The following is a 16115-nucleotide window of genomic DNA, read 5'->3' as shown; positions in this document are numbered from 1 at the left end:
AAGGTGGGCGGATCACCTGAGGTCAGGAGTTCGAGACCAGCCTGATAAACATAGTGAAACCCTGTCTCTACTAAAAAAAAAATACAAAAATCAGCTGGGTGTGGTGGCAAGTGCCTGTAATCCCAGCTACTCAGGAGGCTGAGCAGGAGAATCGCTTGAACTTGGGAGGCAGAGGTTGCAGTGAGCCGAGATCATGCCACTGCACTCCAGCATTGGTGACAGAGCGAGACAGTCTCAAGAAAAAATAAAAATAAAAAGAAGAAAAAGAAAAGTAGTCTGTAGGGGTATCAGTGGGGTTAGGTTAGGTGAATTTGGCTGGAGGTAAATAGAGTAACGGGTGGGAACAGGGTATGCTGGATGCAGCATCTCGCCATGGTCCCTGCCCAGCAGGTATCACATACAGTTGGCCTCCATAATGGGCTCTTTGTCTTGACAGGAACTGGGATCCATTTGAAGCTCCTTTGTGATTCAGACCCATTCTTTCTCCTCTTAGAGAGAGGGTCTCCCTCTGTCACTTAGGCTGGAGTGCAATGGCGCGATTATAGCTTGCAGCAGCTTTGAACTCTTGGGCTCAAGGGATCCTCCTGCCTCAGTCTCCAAAGTGCCTCCCAAAGGTGGGATTACAAGCATGAGCCGCTGCACCCAGCTCACTCTGACCCATTCTAAAGGTGGCCTAGAATGGGTCAGATTGGGTCTGCAGGACTTCTGGGGGGCCAAAGGCATGTCAGGTCCAGGACAGCCTCAGTGTTCCGCACAGGGCTCCGTCAGCGCCGGCTGCATGGACTTGACCCTGGATGGAATAGATCTCCCCTGAGGAAGGACCTGCTCATGGCTGATGGAACCCAGGTGGCCACTCTGTTCTTTTCCTGACACCCTTGGTGACTAATACAGGCCCTGCCTGGACACCAGCTGAGCCACAGCCTCAGCCCTTCCTAGGACTAAAGGGGAGGCTGCAGCCGCAGATGCTCACTGGGACAGGGCCTGTCAGCTCCCACTGCAGCGCCTGCAGCTTCGCCAGCTTCCTGGGACAAACATGGAGCACGTGCAGGAGGGTCCCAGTGCCCCCCACCCCTGACCAGGGAGTAAGGTTTAGGTTTTTTTGTGGGTGCATAATGGAGTTTCCCTCTGTCACCCAGGCTGGAGTGCAGTGGCGTGATCTCAGCCTACTGCAGCCTTCACCTCCTGGGTTCAAGTAATTCTCCTGCCTCAACCTCCCTAGTAGCTGGGACTACAGGTGTGCACCACCACGCCCAGTTAATTTTTGTAGTTTTAGTAGAGACAGGGTTTCACCATGTTGGCCAGGTTGGTCTCAAACTCCTGACCTCAAGTGATCCACCCGCCTTGGTCTCCCAAAGTGCTGGGATTACAGGCGTGAGCCATCGCGCCCAGCCTCAGGCTGAGTTGAAGAAAGCCTCCTCAGCTCCTGCTCGCTGAGGTACACTGAGCTAAACTGAGATTTCTGTAGCAGCCGTGTGCACAAACGTCCACCACAGTGTGCCCCAGCCTGGCCTCCCTCTGCCCGGGTGCACTGCAGACACTGGTGAGTGACACTGAGAGGCGGGTGCCACCCTCTGTCTGGCAGGCCATCCCCAGCTTTCCTCCTGCTCTCCAGGGGAGCCGGGTCCCCACAGGCATGCATCTCGGCAGAGCGTTGGGAAAAGCATCCTCCTCTGGAGATCACCATGGTGAGACAGCCCAGGCCAGGGGCCGGCTGCCGTTCCCTCTCCCACTTGCTGCGAGAAGGCTGGGAAAGATCGCAGGAGCTTTGGCCTCAGTCTTCTCATCTGTTAATGACAAGACTGGATGAACAGTCCCCAGATGTCAGTTTTATGAGAATCACCTGGGGCCCTTGTTCCGCCGCTGAGGGGAGCCTCAGTCTGTTTTGGCTGGTCCTGACTTAGATAATAGACTACATTTAAAAAATACATATTGTGGTAAAATATACATAAGACAAAATTTCCCATTTTAACCATTCATAAATGTACAATTCAGTGCCATTAAATACATTGACAATGTTGTGTAACCATCACCATCTATATCCAAAACTTTTTCACCATCCCCAAGAGAAACTCAGTATCCATTGAACCCAGAGCTCCCCCTTCTTCCCTCCCTCCATTCTCTTTTCTGTCTCTATGAATTTGCCTACTCTAGTGGCCTGGAGTAAGTACAGTCAAACGATATGTACCCTTTCGTGACTAGCTTACTTTCCTTAGCATAATGTCTTAAAGTTTCATCCAGGCTGTAGCGTATGTCAAAATTTCCTTCCCTTTGAAGGCTGAGTGATACTCCATTGTATGCATAGGCCACATTTTGTCTATCCATCCATTCATCGATGGGTAGAGACCATTTCTGAGAGAGAAAAAAGGTCTCGCGATCCTCCGCGGTCCCTGGCAGCTCTAACAGTCTGCAATCTGCAAAGCTTTTCTAGGAGATGGTGTGTTTGTGTTCCAACAGCGACCAGAAACGGTGGTGGCGGTGTTGGGGAATCAGCCAGGTCCTGCTGCTCTCCTGGGATGAGAATAAAACAAGGATGGAACCCTGGGACGTGAACAGGCAATTTCAGTGCTGTCACTGAGTCTGGAAAGTCGCTTTTAACTGCACTGCAGGGCAGGAAGATCTTGGTTTAGAGAGTCCAAAATTCAGGCGTCAAATTACAGCTCTGCCACTTACTGGATGAAAATGTCTCAAAACATTTTCTGCCATTTTCTACTATTAACTGACTGTAGAGCTGGCTAGTTCATCTCTTGGACTCTGCATTTTCTATTTTGTAAAATAAAATTAGTAACATTACACACAAGATAGATGTGAAGATCAGACTGAAATAATGGATGTAAAAGTGCTCAATAAGAGATGAACTGTTTTCAGATATCACACATTATTTCAGCAGAGCCCCAGGTGAACACATCACACCAGGATGGGGACACCTTTCTGAGAAATGCATCGTTAGGCAACTTCGTCATTCTTCAAACATCATAGAGTGACTTACACAAACCGGCATAGGACAGCCTGCTGCACACCCAGGCAATGTGGGGTAGCCTGTTGCTCCCAAGCTACACATGTGCCCAGCACGTTACTGTGCTGGATACTGTAGCCAGTTGCAACACAGTGGTATTTGTACATCCAAATGTCTGCAAACATAGAAAAGGTACAGTAAAAATATGATATAAAAGATAAGAAATGACACACCTATACAGGGCACTTATGAGTGGAGCTTGCAGAACTGGAAGTTGCTCTGGGTGAGTCAGTGAGTGAATGATGAGTGAATGTGAAGGTCTAGGACATTGCTGTACACTACCGTAGACTTTAGAAATACTGTACACAGACTCCACACTACATTTATAGAGATATATTTTTCTTTCTTCAATAATAAACTTAGCTTTCTACAACGTTTTTACTTCAGAAACTTTTAAATATTTTTTACCCTTTTGTAATATAGCTTAAAACACAAACACATCGTATAGCTGTTCAAAAATATTGTCTTCATCTCTTTATTCCATGAGCTTTTTTCAAAATAGAAAAAAATTATTTGTATTTTTTTTTACTTTTAAACTTTTTAATTAAAAACAAAGTCACAAACACACACTTTAGCCTAGACCTACACAGGGTCAGGACCATAAACATCACTGCCTTCTGCCTCCGCGTCTGCAGAGGGAATAACAGGCATGCAGCCGCCGTCTCTATGATAACGTGTTTTCCTGGAATCCTTCCCGAAGGACCTGCCTGGGGCTGTTTCACATTCAGAGTCTAGCTGTTGATTGTTGAGATTGTTTTCATTTATTTTAACAGCTTTTTTTTTCTTGAGACAGAATCTCGCTGTGTCGCCCAGGTTAGAGTGCAGTGGTGCGATCTTGGCTCACTGCAACCTCCACCTCCTGGGTTCAAGTGATTCTCCTGCCTCAGCCTCCCAAGTAGCTGGGATTACAGGCGTGCACCACCACTTCCAGCTAAGTTTTGTATTTTTAGTAGAGATGGAGTTTCCCCATGTTGGCCAGGCTGGTCTCAAACTCCTGATCTCAGGTGCTCTGCCCACCTTGGCCTCCCAAAGTGCTGGAATTACAGGCATGAGCCGCCGAACCCAGCATTAACAGCTTTTTTTTTTTAATAAGTAAAAGGAGTACACTCTAAAGTAACGATAAATAGTATAGTAAATACATAAACCAGTATATAGTTGTGTATCATTATCAAAATACTGTGTACTGTACAAATTGTGAGTGCTATACTTTTATATGCCTGGCTGCACAGAAGATTTGTTTATACCAGTATCACCACATATACACAAATAATGTATTATGCCACAACATTGTGACAGCTGTGACATCAGTAGGTGATAGGAATTTTTCAGCTCCATTATAAGCTATGGGACCACTGTGGTATACGCAGCCTGTCATTGACCTAAACATCATTATGCAGAGTGCATAATTGTATATTCATCACTTCTGACAGAAATGTCCAGTGTGCAAAGTCTAGCTGTGAAGTATTGAGATTGTTTTTGTTTGTTTTAACAAAAGAGGTTTAAATATTCCCTTCAGAGACGGGTAAGGGACGTGAAGGAAAGGAGAAAACAATGAAAGCAATAACTGAAGAAGAAAAGTCTTCCTTTCCACAAGTATTAATTATAATCCCCTCCCCCAAATTAACCTTACGCTTCTTGAGTCTTGAAGAAACACCAGGATCCCACTTTTTCTCTCAGGATCTCAGGATTAGTTTTAGTAACATCACTATAACACATTCATTTGCAGAAAGATGCAAACTGAACCAAAAAGCAACAGGCAGGTGTCTCAAAGGTCTTGAGGTTTATTTAGCCAAGGGTGAGGATGTGCCCCGGGGGAAAATCACACCTCACAGTGTTGCAGGAAAGGGGTCCCAATCTAGACTCGAGAGAGGGTTCTTGGATCTTGTGTAAGAAAGAATTCAGGGTGAGTCTGTAGAGTATAGTGAAAGCAAGTTTATTAGGAAAATACAGGAATAAAGGAATGGCTACTCCATTGACAGAGCTTCCCAAGGTTGCTAGTTGCCCATTTTAAAAAATTATTTCTTGATGATATGCTAAACAAGGGGTGGATCATTTATGTCCCCCTCTTTTAGACCAGATAAGGTAACTTCCTGATGTTGGCATGGCATTTGTAAACTGTTATGGCACTAATAGGCGTGTAGCAGTGAGAACGACCAGAGGTCACTCTTGTCACCATCTTGGTTTTGGTGGCTTTTAGCCAACTTCTTTACTGCAAACTGTTTTATCAACAAGGTCTTTATGACCTGTGTTTTGTGCTGACCTCTTATCCTGTGACTTAGAATGTCTTAACCGTGTGGGAATGCAGCCCAGTAGGTCTCATCCTCATTTTACCCAGTTCCTATGTAAGATAGAGTTGCTGCCGGGCACGGTGGTTCATGCCTGTAGTCCCAGTACTTTGGTAGGTTGAGGTGGGTGGATCACAAGGTCAGGAGATTGAGACCATCCTAGCTAACACAGTGAAACCCTGTCTCTAATAAAAATACAAAAAAAATTAACTGGGCGTAGTGGCAGGCACCTGTAGTCCCAGCTACTTGGGAGACTGAGACAGGAGAACGGCGTGAACCTGGGAGGCGGAGCTTGCAGTGAGTTGAGATTGCGCTGCTGCACTCCAGCCTGGGTGACAGAGCGAGACTCCATCTCAAAAAAAAAAAAATGGAGTTGCTCTGGTTCAGAGGCCTGTGATATTTCTCCCCCTTCCACCCTCTTATAAGAGAACTTTTAATCCTAAGGGTTGCGGAGGGATAAAGATCCATCTTCTGTAACTTCTTGAGGCTGAAAAGGGGCGATGCTGTTCCTGCCCAACCATTAGAGTCTCTTGTATTCAGGGTAGAGCTCAGTCAGAAAGTGTCAGTATGGCGAGTGCCATTCAACATTCTTGAGTTCTGACAAAAGGTTCTATCTGGAAGATTAACAAGTGTTCAATTTAAGACAACATTTTATAAGCTTATTCTGCATTCCGACACAAAGTACAACAGCAATATATTTGACAATAATAAAGCAAAATAAGTAAAGTTATTTCAAGTAAACAAAATAAGAAGGCTTTCCATGAACTGAATAGCTGCTGGAATCAAGCTGATATGGGATTGCTAGTCAATTCTAATACATGTCCAGATTTAGAATACTGATCCAGATTTCTACATTACCCATCTGTCTTGTTTCTTCTGAGCAGCAGGCAGAGCTCACTGGTTGGTTCATAGGAATAAACAGAATTAGCCTAAATTGCAGAAACAAACTTTAAAAACAATTGATGAGCCTAGAATCTAATAATAGATGTTCCATAGTTCTTGAAACATAATATCTCTCTCTCCAGTTTCCTATTTTTACTAAAGACAAATCATGGTAAGAATGATTTGCCTTATTATACTTGGCATGACTATTTGTATAAAGTGCAACAAGAATAATTATTTTTCACATAAACTCTTTTTAAATTGGCTTTGATGGAACTCTGTTCCATAGAAGGAATTTTAGATAAGACTTTTTAGAGCTGAGCCCTGCCATCAGTTTGTACCCTCAAATACCTATGAGCTGGGTAAATTCCTCTCCACTTGAGGTTCCAAGATAACCTGGGGCTCCTGGACCTGTTAGAAAGTGACGTTCTTTACTTACCACAGGTCAGAAACCCTGCACAGGGACTGCATAGGCAAGGTATAAGGCATTTCCCCATGGGGCTTTTATTGGCTTTAAAAATCAAGTTTGATTCCTTAAAGGAAAGCATGCCATTCCAGTCAAAGCCTTGGTAAAATAACCAGTTTTTCCAATTGTCCTGTTACGAAAGAAAACAGATTCTTATTGCACTTACACAAGTAATTATTTGCCGTAAATTAAGAATACTCATGAATAATTTCCAAATTCTGGAGAAATCAGGTAGAGAGAAACAAATATTCTCTAAATTTGTTCACAGGAGTGTACTATACTCAATTGTTAAAAACTGTAAATAGCTTCTGTTCAGTCTATGCAGTTAACTCCTGTTCTGATATTCATGAACATTCCACTTCTCCATGAGAGTTCTGAAAATTGTTTCCTCTAATGTCACAATTTTTGAAGTTATCAGAAACCTGCATTTAAGAACACCTGTCAAAGCCCTGTATTTGATTATAAACCACCATCTAAAGAGGAACAAAACAAGGTAACACTTGTTTGTGGGTGACAAAATGTCTTAGGACAGCCACAGTTAAAAATATGATTGACAAAGAAATTTTGTTACCTCTGGGGCATACAATGATTTTATGTAACAATTGTAATTATTAATAACGTACAGTAAGCCATATTAGAATCATAGGAGTTTCTCATAATTTTTGGACACATACCAGTAACATATTTATACAAATGCAGCCCAAAGAAAACCAAACACCATTTTATATTTGACAGTGCTGCTTGTATGATTTTTTAAACCAAATAAGCCAAATGTCACTGTTGCATTAATGCATTATTGATGTCAAATCCCATTCTTAATAAAACCTTATAGACATATCTACCCAGTTTTACTGTTTGACCATAAGGTAAGATTCTCATAAACCTTTCATAACCCTTTACAATTTTTGTTAAAGAGCAGCTCATAAGCAGGATTTTGCTCTAAGAAAAACCTGCTGTGCTTTTATTCCAATGTTTAATTTATGAGAAAAACTGAATAGTACCCCTTTAATTTTAGCCAATATGTTCACACACAGAATTTCTTGTACAAGATTAATTTTTCACAAACCTTCCACAACTTGCTTAAACCTTTAGCTTTATCCTAACTTAAAACAATTCTTTAGCCCTTTTATATAGGCAAGAAAATCCACATTCCCATGACTTCTTATAATCTTTTGCTAAAAGTACATTCTACTTTCCTTACATACCCTGCATGTAAAACTGTTTTTTTCAGTAGTTTCAAATACATGCCACACTGTTAACTCTTAGCAACTTTTTCTTTTGATGAAAACTTTGGTAAGCTAATGAAGTACTAGGCGTGGAGCCTAGCCCAGGACACACCAGGCAGAAGTGCAGATAAGGATTGACTCTTTCCAGCATAGGTGGGGGGCCTGCCTAACACCACATGTCCCCAGGCCTTATCTGGAATATAATGCTCCAAAGCAGGTAAACTGAACAATTTTCAAAAGCCAAAGAAGCAGTTTATGACCTTAAAGCATTTAGTAAACTTAATATCTGACCTGCATAATTTATACCAAATGTTTACATTATTGAAGATATTTTTATTTTACCAATAATCTTTAAAACTCTCTTTATTTCCCAAAGATTACTTAAGTCACATGAACTAAATAAAAGGCATTACACTTTTTACTTTTCTCACAAAATATTCTGTTGAAGCTCTTGTTACTAAACAAATTAATCAAAGCTCTTTGAGATTTAAACATCACACATACAACATATATAAATACATAGAAGATAAAGGACTTATTCTTTAAGCCAGGAATTGAACTCTGAACTTGGGCTGCCATTGGGAAAAGAGAAAGCACGTTCATATGGTTACAAGGTCAAGCTCCGAAGGACATGACTGACCAGTTTCCTGGGCTATCTTGAAAAGCAGGTTTACAGGTGTCCTAAGCCTATGTTCTATCCTAAGGCGCACCTCTCCAGGACAGAACAATACAGAAAGACCTACGAACCACATCAGTTTCGCTACAGCTTACGACTAGCCTCACAAAATCTTTTTCTCATTAATCAAAACTTTATGGGAGATAAACGATGATTTTTACCATTCATCCAACTAGTTGGCACAGAGAGAGAGACAAAAAGCAAGGGAGAAAAGCATTGCTTGTGGCAGGGTGGGGAAGGTGAGGCACTCAGGGAGGCCAGAGAAAGGCCCACCCATGCAGCAGCCCTGAAAAGTTCAAGTGGTCTCTTATCAATAGCAAAGAGATATTTTCCAGGAGTTCCATCAGCTCTCCAGTTTCCCCTTTTTGGAGAGGAAAAAGCTCCCCATGTTCCATGATCCTGTATATGCCTAACCCTGTCACCTATAGCCATCAGCAAAGAGTGAAAGGTGATTAATCCAAAGAGAATAGAGGTTAACATCCCATAGTGCCAAACCCATTCTTAGCCAACAGGGATTTTACTGAGAGGGATTTTATGGAGAGGGGCCTCTAACCCTCCTAAGTTGGTCCTCTAATCCAAGGTCGATCAAGCATCCTTTCCTTTTATTAAGAGAGGCCTCTAACCCAGTCTGTCTTAGAGACTCTAACTCCCCTAAGTTGGGCCTCTAACCCAATTCCATTCTTTTCCCAAGTATCCTACCGCTTACCCGAAGTCGACTAATCAGTTCTGCAGTCTATTTTCTTTGGAAAGGGGGGTTTCCTCAGTATCGTCCCTTACGTGATTCATCAGAAAGATGTTATCGGACCCCACCACTTACCCAAAGTTAGCTGTTGGGGTAGGGGGTTCCATACTATAGTTGCTTCTGTGGTCGCCAGAAAGATGTTACAAGGAAAGGGGTCCCAATCCAGACCCAGAGAGGGCTCTTGGATCTCGAGCAAGAAATAATTCAGGGTAAGTCTGTAGAATAAAGTGGACGCAAGTGTATTAGGAAAATAAAGGAATAAAAGAATGGCTACTCCATAGACCCTGAGGGCTGCTGGTTGCCTATTTTCATGGTTATGTCTTAATGATATGCTAAACAAGGGGTGGACTATTCATGTCCTCCCCTTTTAGACCCTATAGGGTAACTTCCTGATCTTGCCGTGGTATTTGTAAACTGTTACGGCACTAATAGGAGTGCAGCAGTGAGGACGACCAGAGGTCACTCTCGTCACCATCTTGGTTTTGGTGGGTTTTGGCCAACTTCTTTACAGCGACCCATTTTATCAGCAAGGTCTTTATGACCTATGTATCGTGTGCTGACCTCCTATCTCATCCTGTGACTTAGAATGGCTTAACTGTCTGGGAATGCAGCCCAATAGGTCTCAGCCTCAGTTTACCCAGCTCCTGTTTAAGATGGAATTGCTCTGGTGCACACATCTCTGACAACAGGGGCATCTGTGACCTCTGCTTTTCCTAGAGGGGCCTTTGTGAACTTCAGTATTTAAAGGGGAAAGAGCAAGCAGGAGGGAGAAAAGGGAAGAGTGGAGGCAGTGAGGCCAATGCTTACACCTGTGCAGCTCTGTCTAGCTTCAGTAAATCTACATTTCACATGTGAAAAGATGGCATAGAGGAGAATGGCAACTGTGCATTACCTCCAGCTCAGCAAATCTGCATTCTACGGAAGATAAAGCAAGCTTGTGAAAAGAGGGAGCAGAGGGAATGAGGCTGTGAAGCCAGGTTGTGAAATTACAGCTGTTTGGGAAAACATTGTCAGTGACTCAGTTCCCAAGCTTAACTTTCCCTTCTGCATAGTGAGTTTGGGTCCTGGGATTCTGCTTCTCTTTCACCCAACACAACAGTCATGAGGGAGCTGTTGCCTTTTAGTTCTAGGCCTTTGGAGACCACCAGGGGTGCATTCTCTCACATCTGATCATCGGATCTGGGGATTCTTACATTTTCTGGGTGGCTTCTCCCTCAACTTTATGCTTGGGTTTTGCCTCTGGTTGGCCCATTTATTTATTTATTTATTTTCTTTTTCTTTTTCTTTTTTTTTTTTTTTTTTGGGAGACACTTTTTTTTATTTTTTATTTTTTTAATTAATTTATTATTATTATACTTTAAGTTCTAGGGTACATGTGCATAACGTGCAGGTTTGTTACATATGTATACTTGTGCCATGTTGGTGTGCTGCACCCATCAACTGATCAGCACCCATCAACTCGTCATTTACATCAGGTATAACTCCCAATGCAATCCCTCCCCCTCCCCCCTCCCCATGATAGGCCCCGGTGTGTGATGTTCCCCTTCCCGAGTCCAAGTGATCTCACTGTTCAGTTCCCACCTATGAGTGAGAAGATGCGGTGTTTGGTTTTCTGTTCTTGTGATAGTTTGCTAAGAATGATGGTTTCCAGCTGCATCTATGTCCCTACAAAGGACGCAAACTCATCCTTTTTTATGGCTGCATAGTATTCCATGGTGTATATGTGCCACATTTTCTTAATCCAGTCTGTCACTGATGGACATTTGGGTTGATTCCAAGTCTTTGCTATTGTGAAGAGTGCCGCAATAAACATATGTGTGCATGTGTCTTTATAGCAGCATGATTTATAATCCTTTGGGTATATACCCAGTAATGGGATGGCTGGGTCATATGGTACATCTAGTTCTAGATCCTTGAGGAATCGCCATACTGTTTTCCATAATGGTTGAACTAGTTTACAATCCCACCAACAGTGTAAAAGTGTTCCTATTTCTCCACATCCTCTCCAGCACCTGTTGTTTCCTGACTTTTTAATGATCGCCATTCTAACTGGTGTGAGATGGTATCTCATTGTGGTTTTGATTTGCATTTCTCTGATGGCCAGTGATGATGAGCATTTTTTCATGTGTCTGTTGGCTGTATGAATGTCTTCTTTTGAGAAATGTCTGTTCATATCCTTTGCCCACTTTTTGATGGGGTTGTTTGTTTTTTTCTTGTAAATTTGTTTGAGTTCTTTGTAGGTTCTGGATAGTAGCCCTTTGTCAGATGGGTAGATTGCAAAAATTTTCTCCCATTCTGTAGGTTGCCTGTTCACTCTGATGGTAGTTTCTTTTGCTGTGCAGAAGCTCTTTAGTTTAATTAGATCCCATTTGTCAATTTTGGCTTTTGCTGCCGTTACTTTTGGTGTTTTAGACATGAAGTCTTTGCCCATGCCTATGTCCTGAATGGTACTACCTAGGTTTTCTTCTAGGGTTTTTATGGTATTAGGTCTAACATTTAAGTCTCTAATCCATCTTGAATTAATTTTCGTATAAGGAGTAAGGAAAGGATCCAGTTTCAGCTTTCTACTTATGGCTAGCCAATTTTCCCAGCACCATTTATTAAATAGGGAATCCTTTCTGCTTTTCTTGTTTCTCTCAGGTTTGTCAAAGATCAGATGGCTGTAGATGTGTGGTATTATTTCTGAGGACTCTGTTCTGTTCCATTGGTCTATATCTCTGTTTTGGTACCAGTACCATGCTGTTTTGGTTACTGTAGCCTTGTAGTATAGTTTGAAGTCAGGTAGCGTGATGCCTCCAGCTTTGTTCTTTTGACTTAGGATTGTCTTGGCAATGTGGGCTCTTTTTTGGTTCCATATGAACTTTAAAGCAGTTTTTTCCAATTCTGTGAAGAAACTCATTGGTAGCTTGATAGGGATGGCATTGAATCGGTTGGCCCATTTATTAACCTAGTTGCCTCTCAGTGCATTTGTGTGTGGTTAAAATATCCAAACAGCTCTCAGATGCAGCCAGAAGCTTTCTGTGACTTCAATAATGCCAGGATGCTGGGGAGCAGATGGAGTCGTCTGGGAGACAGAAGGGCAAGGGTAGCCCCTCCTGAGCTGCAGAAGGCGATGATGCAGAAACGGCCACAGGCAGGCTGCACAGGCTTTGCTGTCCTTCCCAAGCCGGGTGCCAGCCTTCTGGCCCCATGGGTTTCCCGTGGGGAGGCTGCTCAGCCGTGTGATGGCAGGGAACGAAAGCAACAGCGTCTCCACGACAAGGGTAGGGTGCAGACAGACACGATCAGGCTCGAGGTGGCTTTCAGGTGAAGGCGACTGGCTAAGATTTAGAAACAGATGCACAAAGCTAAGATTTAGAAACAGATGTGCCAACACCCATCGCCCTGAAGAATGGCCCAGATCTGGTGGTAGGGTTGCCTGGAGCTCCAGGCTGGGCAGGACAATGTGAGTGCGTCCCAGGCCCAGGATAAAAAGGCCACGAAGGTGCTTGATGCAAACCACAGGCACAGGGAGGCCATGGCCGCTCTAGTGCAGTGTGCTAGCCTTTTCAGCCTTGTCTTCTCAGGACTCCAGTGCAGGGTTTGTTTGATGTCAGCAGATGGTTCCGCTGAGTCCTAAACTTGCACCTGAGGCTCGGCACTGCCCTGCTGGAAATCAGAACCGGACCAACATGACCCAGATATTGCGGAACGAGCTTAGGCTCAGTATTTCCAAACAGGAGAGAGGCTGTCCACCTTCACTCCTGGCAGGGGGCTGGTCCCTCCCAGTGATTGGGGATTTGCTGCTACTGAATAGAGGCCCACTCACCTCCCTCTGGAACTCTGAAGCTTCTGGAAGACTATTTTGGTTTTTATGTCTGTCATCCCTTCGCAGAGGTCAGTCAGTCCCCCGTGGGGAAGCTCCAGCCCCAGGGCAGGACCCACTGGGTGCCTGTTGGGCTAGAACTCTGCCCTGAGCCACCTCACCCGTGTCCTCGTGCTCCAGCCTCCCTGCACTTCTCCCACTCCCAGCACAGGCTGAGCTTTTCCACCTGCGGTTCTAGCATTTTCCATCCCTCCACTTGCCTGGTGAATGCCACATGAGTCTTCATGGCCCAGTGCAGAGGACTTTCCCTCCCAGCTTCTGTGCCCCCTCCTCACTGTCCCCAGAAGGATTTGCACTTGTGTTTTTACAATTAAGAGCTATTTTATTAGGGACAGGTTCTTGCTCTGCTGCCCAGGCGGGAGTACAATGGCTGTAACACAGCTCACTGCAGCCTCAAACTCCTGGGCTCAAGGATCCTCCTGCTTGGTCCTCCTGAGTAGCTAGGACTATAGGCATGCACCACCACACTGGGTAATTTTTTTTCTTTTTTTGTAGAGATGGAGTCTCAGATTGTTGTCCAGACTGGTCTCAAACTCTTGGCCTCAAGTAATCCTCTTGCATCAGCCTTGCAAAGTGCTGGGATTACAGGCGTGAGCCACCACGCTGGCTCAGGTCTACTTTATAAACACTTAAAAGCCTTGGTTTCCTTGTATTTCTTCATATCTTCTCTGGCCCTGGCACTGCAGTTAGAACCAAGCACATGCTCTATGCTATATAAATGTATGTGGAGTGCATAAATTAAGGACTGCCACAGGAAATGGCTACTAGAGTGAGTCTTCTGAGAGGACTTGGACTTGCATTTAGAACTTCAAGGGAAACAGTTGGGCGCAGTGGCTCATGCCTGTAATCCCAGCACTTTGGGAGGCCGAGGCAGGCGGATCACAAGGTCAGGAGATCGAGACCATCCTGGCTAACACAGTGAAACCCCGTCTCTATTAAAAATACAAAAAATTAGCCGGGCGTGGTGGCGGGCGCCTGTGGTCCCAGCTACTCTGGAGGCTGAGGCAGGAGAATGGCGTGAAGCGGGGAGGCGGAGCTTGATTGAGCAGAGATCGCGCCACTGCACTCCAGCCTGGGCGAAAGAGCGAGACTCCGTCTCAAAAAACAAAACAAAACAAAACAAAACTTCAAGGGGAATGATTCATCTCTGATCTGTGGAGGGATGGCATGCCTCGCGGTGGCACAGTCCGCCTCCCTAACCTGCGATTAAAAGATTGCTGGCAGAATGGTCTGCAGATCTTGTATTTACTGTAAATAATCAACCCAGGTAAAGAAAATCCCTCTACATAGTTCTGCTAGTTAAATTCCGCCCCAAACAAAACTACCAGAACACAGCTATCAGTCTGAAGTAGGAACAGCTAATGCCATTAGAAATTATGGAAAAAAGAATCCTCTGTCTTTATAGAACAAAAAATGAAGCCTCTTTCAGAAGACCACCCATGGTTCTAGAGAAAGTGGTGTTGCTGGTAACTCAAGAATTCAAGTCTTCTGGAGAGGTGAATTTCAAGCAGTCATGGATCACACTAATTCAGACGCCACTGGCCATTCATGAGATGACCTAACCTTGGTCAGCTGACTCTCTGGAGTAGAGACCTTTCAACCCTCCGTTGGCTGAAGTGTGACATAACCAAGGCTAGTGTGAACTGCTGCCTTGACTCAGCATAATGATGTCCCTATAATCACATACCAGGACTTACTGAAACTTGTTCGATATTATAGACGATTTTGAAACCTCTCAGACCACTGTTCACTTTCAAGACTGAATGATAAACTTAAGCTCTATTTACAGACCTTAGTTGGTGCCAAATTCGTTTTTAAAAAATGAGACTAGGCCAGGTGCAGTGGCTCAAGCCTGTAATTCCAGCAATTTGGGATTCCAGCAAGCTGAAGTGGGAAGATCATTTGAGGTCAGGAGTTCGAGACTAGCCTGACCAACATGGTGAAACCCCATTTATTTAAAAAAAAAACCAAAAACACAAAAATTAACCAGTGTGGTGGCATGCACCTGTAACGCCAGCTATGCAGGAAGCTGAGGCAGGAGAATTGCGTGAACCTGGGAGGTGCACTGCAGCTTGGGTGACAGAGCAAGACTGTCTCAAAAAATAAATTTTTAAAAAAATCAGACAATACCTTCTTAGTTTAAAATGGGACACATTCAGAATAAGTAGCCAGTTGCAGAAACTTTAATAATAGTGCTAACAATGAAAATATGTCATTGTTATTACAATAAAATAGTCCAGACCTCCTGGGAGAATCTTATTAGCTTTGAGTTATTTCTCTCAGAGAGTTGATGGATTTATGGTACCCATCAGCTAAACCAGTCTCCATGGACACCAGGAAAGTCCACGTGCTCTGGGGCGCTAGGGTGCAAGTGGGGGTGTCGGGGGGAAGTCAATGTCCTTCCCTCAGAGAATCCAGTGTCAACAGCAGAAACTCACCTGCTGAGAGAGCAGGATGTCACTGTAACTTTTTTTTTTTTTTTTTTTTTTGAGACGGAGTCTCGCTCTGTCGCCCGGGCTGGAGTGCAGTGGCCGGATCGCAGCTCACTGCAAGCTCCGCCTCCCGGGTTCACGCCATTCTCCTGCCTCAGCCTCCCGAGTAGCTGGGACTACAGGCGCCCGCCACCTCACCCGGCTAGTTTTTTAAATTTTTTTTTTAGTAGAGACGGGGTTTCACCGTGTTAGGCAGGATGGTCTCGATCTCCTGACCTCGTGATCCGCCCGTCTCGGCCTCCCAAAGTGCTGGGATTACAGGCTTGAGCCACCGCGCCCGGCCTGTAACATTTTTTAAAGTATTTTTTTTCCAGGAAGTTTAAAGTCCTTTCTCAAAATCGAATAATAGCCTTAAAAGCTTTACTGAGTAGAGGGAAGAAAGGAAGGATTCCTGCTCTGTGGAAGTCTCCGCCTTCCTCTCTTTAGTCCCCCTCTGCAGGACACCTGGCTGAGCTCCATCTAGAAGGA

General features: G+C 44.2%; 1 protein-coding gene across 1 annotated transcript in view; it reads left to right on the top strand.

Moving 5' to 3' along the window:
• The window catches only part of MIPEP (mitochondrial intermediate peptidase), a 212397-nt gene that overhangs the window by 178122 nt on the left and 18160 nt on the right, over nt 1-16115 (top strand). The gene's annotated exons all lie outside the window — the stretch shown is intronic.

Source organism: Macaca fascicularis, chromosome 17 (genome assembly GCF_037993035.2).
Source record: "Macaca fascicularis isolate 582-1 chromosome 17, T2T-MFA8v1.1".
Classification (NCBI taxonomy): Eukaryota; Metazoa; Chordata; class Mammalia; order Primates; family Cercopithecidae; genus Macaca; species Macaca fascicularis.
The sequence above is the reverse complement of the archived record's forward strand: the minus strand, read 5'-3'. Positions and strand labels throughout refer to the sequence as shown.